This window comes from Mesoplodon mirus (genome assembly GCF_964341445.2).
Source record: "Mesoplodon mirus genome assembly, chromosome: 15".
NCBI classification, from domain to species: Eukaryota; Metazoa; Chordata; class Mammalia; order Artiodactyla; family Ziphiidae; genus Mesoplodon; species Mesoplodon mirus.
Window position 1 is genome coordinate 33,077,063 of NC_138991.1, and position 13,562 is coordinate 33,090,624.

General features: G+C 48.3%; 1 protein-coding gene across 1 annotated transcript in view; it reads right to left on the reverse strand.

Moving 5' to 3' along the window:
• The window catches only part of KPNA7 (karyopherin subunit alpha 7), a gene marked incomplete at its 3' end in the record, with an annotated part of 53,402 nt that extends 43,446 nt beyond the window's left edge, over positions 1 to 9,956 (reverse strand). Inside the window, exons 1-2 of the mRNA XM_082644509.1 lie at positions 9,936 to 9,956; positions 6,403 to 6,503 (exon numbers count right to left, since the gene is read on the reverse strand). The remainder of the gene's footprint in view (positions 1 to 6,402; positions 6,504 to 9,935) is intronic.
• Positions 9,957 to 13,562: the final 3,606 nt, after the last annotated feature.

Sequence of the window (13,562 nt, forward strand, 5' to 3'; positions counted from 1 at the left end):
CGACCTCTGCTCGGGGCTGACCCCTGGGGACCACTTGCCCACTGGTCTGACGGCAGGTTCCTACACCTTTCCAACAAACTCTTATGTTAAGTTCTCGAGATTGAATTACCTGGATGGGTTTGTTTACCTGGTTTGTTTAACCTGCCTTGACTCCTTTGATGCAGTAGGAATTACCAATCGCGTTTCACAGAGTGGGAAACTGAGGCTGCCGACCTCGATGTGAATTGCCTGAGGTTACATGATGGGAAGACAGGTCGGTGTGGCCCCATCTTTGCCTCAGTGTGCTACTGCCTGTGCTAGGGTTGCAACTGTTTCCCTTCCTTCCTCCCTCCCTCCTTCCCTCCCTCCCTCCTTCCCCCCTCCCTTCTCTCTCTCTTTCTCTGTCTCTCTCTTTCTTTTTTTTTTTTTTTTTTTTTTTTTTTTTTTTTTTTTCGGTACGCGGGCCTCTCACTGTTGTGGCCTCTCCCGTTGCGGAGCACAGGCTCCGGATGCGCAGGCCCAGCGGCCATGGCTCACGGGCCCAGCCGCTCCGCGGCATATGGGATCCTCCCAGACCGGGGCACGAACCCGTATCCCCTGCATCGGCAGGCGGACTCTCAACCACTGCGCCACCAGGGAGGCCCTCTTTCTTTTTTTATGGTAGTAAAATACCATAACATGGGGCTTCCCTGGTGGCGCAGTGGTTGAGAGTCCGCCTGCCGATGCAGGGGACGTGGGTTCGTGCCCCGGTCCGGGAAGATCCCACATGCCACGGAGCGGCTGGACCCGTGAGCCGTGGCCGCTGAGCCTGCGTGTCTGGAGCCTGTGCTCCGCAATGGGAGAGACCACAACAGTGAGAGGCCTGCGTACCGAAAAAAAAAAAAAAAAAAAAACCATAACATAAAATTGACTATTTTAACCATTTTTGAGTATACAGAGTGGCATTAAGTACACTCACACTGTTGTGCAGCCGTCACCACCGTCCATCTCTGGAACTCTTTTCATCTTTCCAAACTGAAACTCTGTCCCCATTAAACACTGACTCCCCAGCCCCTGGCACCCACCCTTCTACTTTCTGTCTGTGTGAATGTCATGACTCTAGGGACCTCATATAAGTGGAATCACACAGTATTTGTCCTTCTGGGACTGTCTTACTTCACTCAGCATGACGTCCTCAAGGTCCATCATGTTGTAGCAGGGGTCAGAATTTCCTTCCTTCTGATTTCTTTCTCTAAAATAAGAACATGTTTTTCATGTTCATGTAGCATCATTAATACTGTTATTTACAGTGGACTCCCAAGTGGTGGGGGAGGGGGAGAAGTATTTACCGTTGACACGGTTTACACCGGCCAGCGCAGGGCTCTAGTGAACGCAGACTGATTTCTACTCGGTTTTCATTGTCTTTAAATCCTCTGCAGTCAGGATCCCTCCTTGTTACCCATGTCCCCGGCCACCAGCTCCATCATCCCCCAACTCCGTGCATCACTGGTTATTTATAAATGCCCGTTCATTTATATTAATAATGTAAAAGGGGTTAAAAAAAGAACCCCAGAATTGGAGAGTTGATGTCACAATTCCTCAGGGGATCCAGGGAAGGTTTTGTCCTTGAGGTCAGTCTTTGAGAATCCACAGCTCCGTGGGAATCCATGGCTCCTGACAAACGCAGCTGTCACCGTCCTTGGCCTCTGCACATGCGAGCTTGTGTGTACGTGTGTATATGTCTGTGTGTGTGTCTGTGTGGGTATGCCTGTGTGTGTCTCTGTGTCTGTGTGTATGTGTGCATCTGTGTATGTCTGTGTGTGTGTCTGTGTTGTGTCTGTGTATCTGTGTGTATTTGTGTGTGTCTGTGTATCTCTGTGTCCATGTGTCTGTCTGGGTCCCTGTGTGTCTGTGTGTGTGCACACATGTGTCAGAATGTCCCCAGATCCTGGGGGGACTCTAACTTCCCAGGATGCTGACGCTTAAGGAGTTCATTTCAGATTCTTGGAAAATGCTATTTGGCCCAGAACCAGGAGAAGAGGAGGAAAGGGGATATTAAGGAAGACAGAAAAAGGAATCCACATTGATTATTTATCAAGTCTGAGGCTTGCCAGTAAAATCAGGCCTGAATCCTTCCACACAGCAGTTATTTCCTCAAAGCATTTGTATTTTCTGGGCTGCCCAGCACCGTCCCTCCCAAGTTTCTCATCCACCTGATTGTCCTAAGCATTTGGTTTTCTGGGGGTGAATTTTCTCCTCGTTGGGGCCGCTGAATAGCAGAGGCACAAGTCGCACCCAGGGTCCAGGGTTGTGTGTGGCTTTCCCCTGACACCATGTGACCTCAGGAGCTGGGCTGTGGACACGGCTCCTTTGGGAGCAGCTCCTGGGTGCCTACTCTGTGCTGGCCTCTGCGAGGTGCAGGAGTGAACCTGACAGGGTCCCTGCTGCTGAGAAAATAAGAATCACAGTTGTCATTGCTCGAGCACCGAGGCTCTCACGATCACATAGGGTCTTTGGTCCACCATCACCACCTCGCCATGTGACAACTGGTGAGATATTATCATCATCCCAGATAAAGGAGGGAGGGAGGTATTCAAAGACAGCACTGTGTGTTCAGCACGGTACTCCCACTCCCTATGATGGCTCTGTCAGAGAACAGGAGAATAAGGCCAAGGTTCACGCCACCCCAGTCTGGGGCCCCAAAGGGAGTTGTGACATAAATACGTGTTGAACGGATGGGTGGATGAGTGGATGGATGGATGGACGATAATGATAAATGGACAAATGGATGGATGGATGATGGATGGATGCATGACTGGATGGATGGATGGATGGATGCTGGATAGATGAATGAGTGGATTGATGGATGGATGGATGAGAGATTATTCAGCTGAGCTTAGGTTTGAATTCACCAGTTATTTGACCTCGGGGGATCCACAGAAAGCAGAGATTCTCTCCCTCAGAAAAATAAGAATAAATACTTCTTGACAAAGAGGAAAGATGCCAGGGGGGATAAAAAGTGAAAATAATTTTTAGCTATTTTGAGATAATGAAATGAAAATGGCACAATAGTGCCAAATAAAATCATATTGAGATATAGGTCTAAATGCAGTATGAAAAAGAAAGAAACACAGCTGGAGAAATCTATCTGCAGCAGGCTTGACCACCATATTTCTGGGATTCCACAGAATTCACGATTAATTAGGAGATCTCCAGCTGGCTTGGAATCAGAGACTTGTCAAGCTGGGCTGACTTTGGAGAACTTGCCCAGGTTCAGCTTGTGTTAGAGGAGCCTGTCTTAGGCCTCATCTTCCATTTCAGAGTCTGCAAGGAAGTTTCCAGCAGTGGCCTGCTCGGGCTCTCCCCTTCCTGAGATGACCCTGCAGAATTCCAAGGGTCTCTGGGGCGATGGGCTATTTCTGGGCCCAGGCTCTGTGTCCATGTTTGGCCTTCAAGGAGCACACTGTGAACTTTCCTGCACCTGCCAAGGTTTCATCCTGCAACCCTCCCGGGAGGGCACTGATCCCCCTCCCCTTCCTCCAAGGAATCAAACAGCAGCTGGGAATGCAGCTCCAGGAGCTGCCAGGAAGTACCCTCCAACCACCACCCTGGGGCAAAAAACCGAAGGAAGATCTTGAGATATCTCTGACAGGCATTTGTTACCTTTTTTTTTTTTTTTGTGGTACGCAGGCCTCTCACCACTGTGGCCTCTCCTATTGCGGAGCACAGGCTCCGGACGCACAGGCCCAGCAGCCATGGCTCACGGGCCCAGCCGCTCCACGGCATGTGGGATCTTCCCGGACCGGGGCACGAACCCATGTCCCCTGCATCAGCAGGCGGACTCTCAACCACTGTGCCACCAGGGAAGCCCCATTTTTTACCTTTTTGATGCTAAAAAATAATTTCAGATGCTAAAAACAGTCCTTCTCATTGAGAAAAACTTTAGGCAACACTGATAAGTTTAAAGACAATTTAACAAAAATCACCTGAAATTCTGCCGCCCAGAGCTAATGGGTCTGACCACCTGGCTGAGGATCCTTTCAGATAAGCTCTTGGTGCCTCTGTTTACACAGGTGCCATTTTGCAAAAAAGGGCTCAAGCTGTTCTATAACCCTTCTTAAAAAACAAAACAAAACAAAAAACCCAACAGTCTGCTGTGAGCCTTGTTCCATGCCAATAAATATGAATTTACATCATCAGTTTAAAAAATATCCATTGTGCTTTTATTTCACTTTATTTATAGTTCATAATTAGTTAGATTATGAACTAATCCCCTATGGATGGACATTTAGGTTGTTTCCAACTTTTCATCCTCACAGTTTGTTTGACCATCCCAATAGCAATCTCCTGCAGAATTTCCCCTTCTGCTCCCTTCTATGCAAAGCTAACTCATAGATGCCTGAAGGAGGGAAGAAGAGAGAGAAGAGAAAAAAAGGAGGAGGAGAGGACAGAATAACGGTATTTGGGCTTCTAAAGAGGTTCCCCTGAGGAGCTGAGACGGGAGCCTGGGTGGGCAGTGCCTGGTGAGGGGCTGCTCCAGGCCCAAGGTGGGAAGTTGGGGCCAGAAGCCTCAGGCTTGATTCAGCTGCCCTTCCTCAGATCAGAGGGTTCCAGAACCTGGATACCCTAGAGGCATGCGTCCAGCCTACACATCCAAACTGTGTGGAATGTGGAGCTGGGACGATCAGAGAGGTGGCAATGAGATGCTCCCATGAGGGGGTGGGGATTGGGCTGCCGAAGACTCTGCCGACACCTGCAGAAACCGGCTGAGGATTACCAGGCGTGATAAATATATTCCAACTCTGTCCTCACCCCACCCTCCCAGCCCCAGCCCTGAGCCAAGTTCTCAGAGCTCACGGCTCCAACACCTGTCCTTGCTCAGAGGAGCCCAACATGCTGCAGGGAAGCTGCCCAGAGATAAGCAGAGGTGGATGGAGGGGGAATTTCTTGGGGTCTCCATTCTGAGTCACGTGGGGAGATCCTTAACATGTAGGCAGCATATCACCACTTAAAAACAATTTAAAGACGAGCCACAGGAGAAAATAATTTCATAGCACATATCCAACAATGGCCTTGTGTCTAGAATATATAAAGAGCTCTCAAAATTCAATAAGAAAACAAATTACCTGATGATAAAAAAAAAATGAGCAAAAGATCTGAACAGACACCTCACCAAAGAAGATACGTAGGTGGAAGATAAGTATGTGAAAAGATGCTCAATATAATTCATTAACGATGATTAGTTACAAAATTTAAAAAAGCATTTTCGAGTCCACAATCCATTTGATCATTTCATCAGTTCTGTGAAGTCAGTAGTTGTTATTATTATTATATTTTTAATAATTATTATTATTATAATTATTTTATATTATTTTTATTAATTTTTAAAATTTTTATTTATTTTTTGGCTGCGTTGGGTCTTCGTAGCTGCATACTGGCTTTCTCTAGTTGCTGCGAGTGGGGCTACTCTTCGTTGCAGTGCATGGGCTTCTCACTGTGGTGGCTTTTCTTGTTGCAGAGCATGGGCTCTAGGCACGTGGGCTTCAGTAGTTGTGGCTCGCGGGCTCTAGAGCACAGGCTCAGTAGCTGTGACGCACGGGCTTAGTTGCTCTGTGGCATGTGGGATCTCTCCAGGTCAGGGCTCGAACCCATGTCCCCTGCATTGGCAGGCGGATTCTTAACCACTGCGCCACCAGGGAAGTCCTGTTGTTATTATTATTTTTCCCATTTAATAGTGAAGAACCGGGAGCCTCATGGAGGTTAAAAGACTTACTCAAGGTCAAAACTGAGACTCAAAGTCATGGAACTCTTTCCACTTGGGAGGTCTCTGCATTCTAAGAATGTTCTAGAAGCCGACACTTTGTATCCAATTGGACAAGGGCACACTTCTCTTTTTATTTATTTGTTTATTTTTTTTGCGGTACGCAAGCCTCTCACTGTTGTGGCCTCTGCCGTTGCAGAGCACAGGCTCCGGACACGCAGGCTCAGTGGCCATGGCTCACGGGCCTAGCCCTCCACGGCATGTTGGATCCTTCCGGACCGGGGCACAAACCCGTGTCTCCTGCACCGGCAGGCGGACTCTCACCCACTGCGCCACCAAGGAAACCCACACTTCTCTTTTTAAACAAGGAGAGAAGACCACACCCACCCACAAACCCCCACCATCATGGATGGACAGACCAGCTTCATAAGTAGGAGGCCCTTAGGAATGTACAGTAAATGTGTGGAGGGGGTGACCACTGAATGTCCAACAGCAGTGGCACTCATAGGCTGGGAAAGCCCACCCTGTGGACCTTCCAGAGCTGGCGCTTTGCTTCATAGGAAGGCGGTGCGCTGTCCCAGGAGCAGCTGGCTCCTGTCCAGGGTCTGGCACACGGCAGGGAATCTACAGCTTTGGCTTCCTGACTGCGGATCTGAACGGGGGTCCGATTTACTTTGACTTACCTTGAGTGCGAACTCTGTTCCATCCGAGGTTCTGGGCCCTGGTCCTGGCACTGGGGGGCCCTCCAGGGGGCACTGCCAGGGTTGGGGGTGTGGTCCTCAGGCTGTAAAAGAGCAGAAGGATCCAACATGGCGCTACTCTTCCGCCTTTATCTCCCAATCTCGTCTGCCCTCCCCAGTCCTTCTCCCGCTATAGCACTCAGCACAGTGTTTCCCCACCAGAGGCACAGAGTCAACAGAGCAAACTGCTTGGAGGAAGAGAAAGAGTCTAGTTAACTGTATGTCTTTGCTGGGGTAGCAAGGAACCTGGCACAGAGCTCAAGGGACTGGGGAAAGGAAAGAAGGGGTATGGGGGGAGAGATTGACACATAAGGACTATCAGGCCTATTTCCTAAGCCGGCTGCTTGGGGGCAGGGCCCAGCCCTCTGTGTATGCTAAGTCCAGGGGTTTCTGGATGTAGATGACAAGAACAACTTCCATCTAGACAACCCCCCGAACAGAGTACTGCACTTGGTGTCATTGTTTCCCATACACAGCTCGGGCTTTCATTCATTCAGCGAATATTTATTGACCGTCTAATAGATGTCAGGCACTTGTATGAGCTCATTTAATTCTCATAACAAGCCTATTTGGTAGGTACCACTGTTATCCCCATTTTCAAGATGAGAAAATTGCGGCACAGAGAGCTCATAAGGGGCAAACCCAGAGAATCTGGTTTCTGAGTCCAAGTTCTTGACCACCAGTAAAGAGACCAAGTCCCTGCCCTCACCACGTTTATGTTCTATGAGGCAAGACCCCCAAAATCATCCAGTAGATCTATAATGCATTGTTTGGAGAGTGATTTAAGTGCTAGCAAGAAAAACAAAGTCATTTCTCAGACACTGACTTGCTGTGTGTCTTCTGGCAAATTGCTTCACCACTCTGAGCCTCTGTTTTCTCATCTGCTATAAGTAGGTCATTACTCATCTGCCCTATGCACCTGCCTGGGTTGTGGGAAGGATCAAAATGAGCGCATGGACAAGGGAGCCCTTTGTTTTTGTGGTTGAACCAACACCAACCCATGACTCCAGGGAATTTTTCGCCCAAGGGGATTCAGGTCAGCTTGCCTTCTATAGAAAGACATCACTAGACTTCCTGCTGGTACCTTTAGGGGCTAGATGACTCCAAGTCCAATGAGATTCTTAGTGTATCTTTTAAAAAATATTTACTTAGGGCTTCCCTGGTGGTGCAATGGTTGAGAGTCCACCTGCCGATGCAGGGACACGGGTTTGTGCCCCGGTCCAGGAAGATCCCACATGCTGCGGAGCAGCTAGGCCTGTAAGCCATGGCCGCTGAGTCTGCGCATCCGGAGTCTGTGCTCCGCAACGGGAGAAGCCACAACAGTGAGAGGCCCACGTACCGCCAAAAAAAAAAAAAAAATGTATTTATTTGGTTGCACTGGGTCTTAGTTGCAGCAGGTGGGCTCCTTAGTTGTGGCACGTGGGCTCCCTTAGCTGTGACATGCATGTGGGATCTAGTTCACCAGGGATCAAACCCGGGCCCCCTACATTGGGAGCACGGAGTCTTAACCACTGCGCCACAAGGGAAGTCCCTCTTAGTGTATTTTTAAAGACAGAGAACAATGCACGCGCTCACCTACTCTTGGGAGGTAGCAGTCACCTGACAGTTACTTCAAGGGCCTTCCCCAAGCACACTACTGAGATGGAATTTTCTGGAATGCTGACCATTAAAAACTCCCCCGTGAGAAGCTCAAACCAAGAGACAGTTGCTGGAGGTCCTACATTTGCTCCAGATCTATTTGCAATCCTTCACCACCCTGTTCCATGTCCCAGGAGGCTGGCCTTCCCCTCTGCCCCCCGCTGCCTCCCCAGGTCCCCACTCTGCTGCTGGGTCTGGTTGGGCAGCAGCTGTGCCAGCTCCTAAGGGCCATGCCTTTCCTACAGCCATATCTGGGGTGTGGTGGCTTTGCGGTCACCTCTCTAGGGGTAGGGAGGGTACCTCACCATCCTCCACTGGTTTCCCGTAAGGTTGCCCCAATTAGTCAACAATCTCTTCATCACACTCTAGGCAGTGACCCCACTGGAGTGGGCTCCTTCCTGCTGGGGCCCGGGCTGAAAACCTCCTGTTGGGGAACATCCCTTCCCAGAATCACGGCAGGGCCGGGTCCCTTTTCTCACTGCCCACTCCCACTGCTCATTAGCCAGAAGATGATGATCATCAAGATCATCACAGGGGCTTCCCTGGTGGCGCAGTGGTTGAGAGTCTGCCTGCCGATGCAGGGGACACGGGTTCGTGCCCCGGTCCGGGAAGATCCCACATGTCGCGGAGTGGCTGGGCCCGTGAGCCATGGCTGCTGAGCCTGCGCGTCCGGAGCCTGTGCTCTGCAACGGGAGAGGCCACAACAGTGAGAGGCCCGCGTACCGCCAAAAAAAAAAAAAAGATCATCACGGGAAGAAGCTAGAAGTACCCCGGGTTTTGGGTGGGCACTGCATTCCAAGGACGGACTCTAGGCCACCACTGCTAGGGGAGGGCTCCCCGCATTGCCTCTCCTGGCTGTCTGGGTGCTGTCCTCAAAGGCCCCAGGGAGGGTGGAGGTGGGGAGGCCTCCTCCCCTGCTCTACCCAGAAAAGCTCCACTTTTCTCCTGCACAAACCAGACTTCTGCACAAAGGTCTGCCCTTTAAAAGTCCTGCTGCTGCAATGAACATTTTGGTACATGACTCTTTCTGAATTATGGTTTTCTCAGGGTATATGCCCAGTAGTGGGATTGCTGGGTCGTATGCAGCTCTATTTACAATAGCCAGGACATGGAAGCAACCTAAGTGTCCATCGACAGATGAATGGATAAAGAAGATGTGGCACATATATACAGTGGAATATTACTCAGCCATAAAAAGAAACGAGATTGAGTTATTTGTAGTGAGGTGGATGGACCTAGAGTCTGTCATACAGAGTGAAGTAAGTCAGAAAGAGAAAAACAAATACCGTATGCTAACACATATATATGGAATCTAACAACAACAAAAAAAAAGGTCATGAAGAACCTAGGGGTAAGACGGGAATAAAGACACAGACCTACTAGAGCATGGACTTGAGGATGTGGGGAGGGGGAAGGGTAAGCTGTGACAAAGTGAGAGAGTGGCACAGACATCTATACACTACCAAACATAAAATAGATAGCTAGTGGGAAGCAGCTGCATAGCACAGGGAGATCAGCTCGGTGCTTTGTGACCACCTAGAGGGGTGGGATAGGGAGGGTGGGAGGGAGGGAGACGCAAGAGGGAAGAGATAAGGGAACATATGTATATGTATAACTGATTCACTTTGTTATAAAGCAGAAACTAACATACCATTGTAAAGCAATTATACTCCAATAAAGATGTTTAAAAAAAAAAAAAAAGTCCTGCTGCTGAAGAGATGAAAAACAACCCCGTGAGGTGATTAGACTCTGGAGAGCAACAAGTGGGCAGGAATGGTGCCTCGACAGCATTGCGGGCAGCCATGCTTGAAGGCATCTCAGTCAAAATCTGATTTTACCTTTGGGGAAACTGAGGTCCCACATGGGAGAAGTGAGGTTCATCCTCAGGCGTGAAGTATTCTGGCAGAGCAGGTGCTGCTAAAGGTCAATGTCATCACTGCTTATCAATATGATTCTTCATTGCCAGATTCCGGTTTTCAGAATACAGTACCATGCTGTGGGGATCAGATGATAATAGAAAACATCTGCAGAACATTACTATGTACCAAATAAAAGATTCTTTGGGTTTAAAGTAGTTGCTTCCCGGGTCCCAACCCAGAGAGACAAAAAGGGAAATCAGCTCTGTACTCAGATGGGTTCCTTTTTCCTTTAAGAGTGAACTGAGGCATCAAACCTAAATATAAAATTAAAACCATACAACTCTTAGAAGAAAACACAGGGGCAAACCTTCATGACTTTGAATTTGGCAGTGGTTTCTTACATATGACACCAAAAACACAGGTGGCAAAATAAAAAATAAATTGGACTTCATTAAAATTAACTTTTGGGGGGATGGGGAGGGAAGGATTGGGAGTTTGGGATTAACAGATGCAAACTTGTCTATACAGGATGGATAAACAACAAGGTCCTATTGTATAGCACAGTGAACTATATTCAATAACCTGTGATAAGCCAAAATGGAAAAGAATATGAAAAAGAATATATATATATGTATAACTGAGTCACTTTGCTGGACAGCAGAAATAAACACAAATTGTAAATCAAATATACTTCAATAAAATTTTAAAAATAAATTTTAAAAAAATTAACTTTTGTGCATTAAAGGACTTAGCAAGAAATTGAAAAAGCCCACAGGATGGGAGAAAATATTTGCAAATCACATATTTGATAAGGGCCCAGTATGTAAAATATATAAAGAACTCTTACAGCTCAAGAACAGAAAGACAAACAACCCAATTTAAAAATGGGCAAACACCTTCCTCCCCACGGATACACCAGAAATACAGCTACACGTGGAACAACTCCTACAGAACACCTACTGAACGCTGGCAGAAGACCCCAGACCTCCCAAAAGGCAAGAAACTCCCCACATACCTGGGTAGGGCAAAACGGAGAGATCCGCACACAGAGGATCGGTGCCGAGCGGCACTCACCAGCCCGAAAGGCTTGTCTGCTCGCCCGCCGGGGCGTGCAGCGCTGGAAGCTGAGGCTCGGGCTTCGGTCAGAGCGCAGGGAGAGGACTGGGGCTGGCGGCGAGAACTCAGCCTGAAGGGGGCTAATGTGCCACAGCTAGCCGGGAGGGAGTCCGGGAAAACTCTGGAGCTGCCGAAGAGGCAAGAGACTTTTTCTTCCCTCTTGGTTTCCTGGTGCGCTAGGAGAGGGGATTAAGAGCGCTGCTTAAAGGGGCTCCACGGACGGGCGCGAGTCGCGACTGAAAGCGCGGAGCCCAGTGACAGGCGTGGGACGCTGGGCCTGCTGCTGCCGCCGCCAAGAAGCCTGTGTGCGAGCGCAGGTCACTGCCCACACCGCCCTTCCGGGAGCCTGTGCAGCCCGCCACTGCCGGGGTCCCGGGATCCAGGGGCGGCTTCCCTGGGAGAACGCACGGCGCGCCTCGGGCTGGTGCAACGTCACGCCGACCTCTGCCGCTGCAGGCTTGCCCCGCACTCCGCGCCCCTCCCTCCCTCCCGGCCTGAGTGAGCCAGAGTCCCCGAAGAGGCTGCTCCTTTAACCCTGTCCTATCTGAGCGAAGAACAGACGCCCTCCGGCGACCTACACGCAGAGGCGGGGCCAAATCCAAAGCTGAGACCCAGGAGCTGTGAGAACAAAGAAGAGAAAGGGAAACCTCTCCCAGCAGCCTCAGAAGCAGCGGATTAAAGCTCCACAATCAACTTGATGTACCCTGCATCTACGGAATACATGAATAGACAACACATCATCCCAAATTGAGGAGCCCGGAGTCAGTGCTGTGCCTCTGAGGTGGGAGAGCCAACTTCAGGACACTGGTCCACAAGAGACCTCCCAGCTCCACATAATATCAAACGGCGAAAATCTTCCAGAGATCTCCATCTCAACACCAGCACCCAGCTTCACTCAACGACCAGCAGGCTACAGTGCTGGACACCCTGAGCCAAACAACTAGCAAGACAGGAACACAACGCCACCCATTAGCAGAGAGGTGGCCTAAAATCATAAAAAGTCCACAGACACCCCAAAACACACCACCAGACGTGGACCTGCCCACCAGAAAGACAAGATCCAGCCTCATCCACCAGAACACAGGCACTAGTCCCCTCCACCAGGAAGCCTACACAACCCACTAAACCAACCTTAGCCACTGGGGACAGACACCAAAAACAACAGGAACTACGAACCTGCAGCCTGCAAAAAGGAGACCCCAAACACAGTAACATAAGCAAAATGAGAAGACAGAAAAACACACAGCAGGAGAAGGAGCAAGATAAAAACCCACCAGACCTAACAAATGAAGAGGTAATAGGCACTCTACCTGAAAAAGAATTCAGAATAATGATGGTAAAGATGATCCAAGATTCTATTTCCCAGATCCAAAATCTTGGAAATAGAATAGACAAAATGCAAGAAACAGTTAACAAGGACCTAGAAGAACTAAAGATGAATCAAGCATCGATTAAAAACACAATACATGAAATAAAAAATACTCTAGATGGGATCAATAGCAGAATAGCTGAGGCAGAAGAACGGATAAGTGAGGTGGAAGATAAAATAGTGGAAATAACTGCTGCAGAGCAAAATAAAGAAAAAAGAATGAAAAGAACAGAGGACAGTCTCAGAGACCTCCGGGACAACATTAAACGCACCAACATTCGAATTATAGGGGTTCCAGAAGAAGAAGAGAAAAAGAAAGGGACTGAGAAAATATTTGAAGAGATTATAGTTGAAAACTTCCCTAATATGGGAAAGGAAATAGTTAATCAAGTCCAGGAGGCACAGAGAGTCCCATACAGAATAAATCCAAGGAGAAATACGCCAAGACACATATTAATCAAACTGTCAAAAATTAAACACAAAGAAATCATATTAAAAGCAGCAAGGCAAAAACAACAAATAACACACAAGGGAATCCCCATCAGGATAACAGCTGATCTCTCAGCAGAAACTCTACAAGCCAGAAGGGAGTGGCAGGACATACTTAAAGTGATGAAGGAGAAAAACCTGCAACCAAGATTACTCTACCCAGCAAGGATCTCATTCAGATTTGATGGAGAAATTAAAACGTTTACAGACAAGCAAAAGCTGAGAGAGTTCAGCACCACCAAACCAGCTTTACAACAAATGCTAAAGGAACTTCTCTAGGCAAGAAACACAACAGAAGTAAAAGACCTACAATAATGAACCCAAAACAATTAAGAAAATGGGAATAGGAACATACATATCGATAATTACCTTAAATGTAAATGGACTAAATGCTCCCACCAAAAGACACAGAGTGGCTGAATGGATACAAAAACAAGACCCATCTATATGCTGTCTACAAGAGACCCACTTCAGACCTAGAGACACATACAGACTGAAAGTAAGGGGATGGAAAAAGATATTCCATGCAAATGGAAACCAAAAGAAAGCTGGAGTAGCAATTCTCATATCAGACAAAATAGACTTTAAAATAAGGACTACTAGAAGAGACAAAGAAGGACACTACATAATGA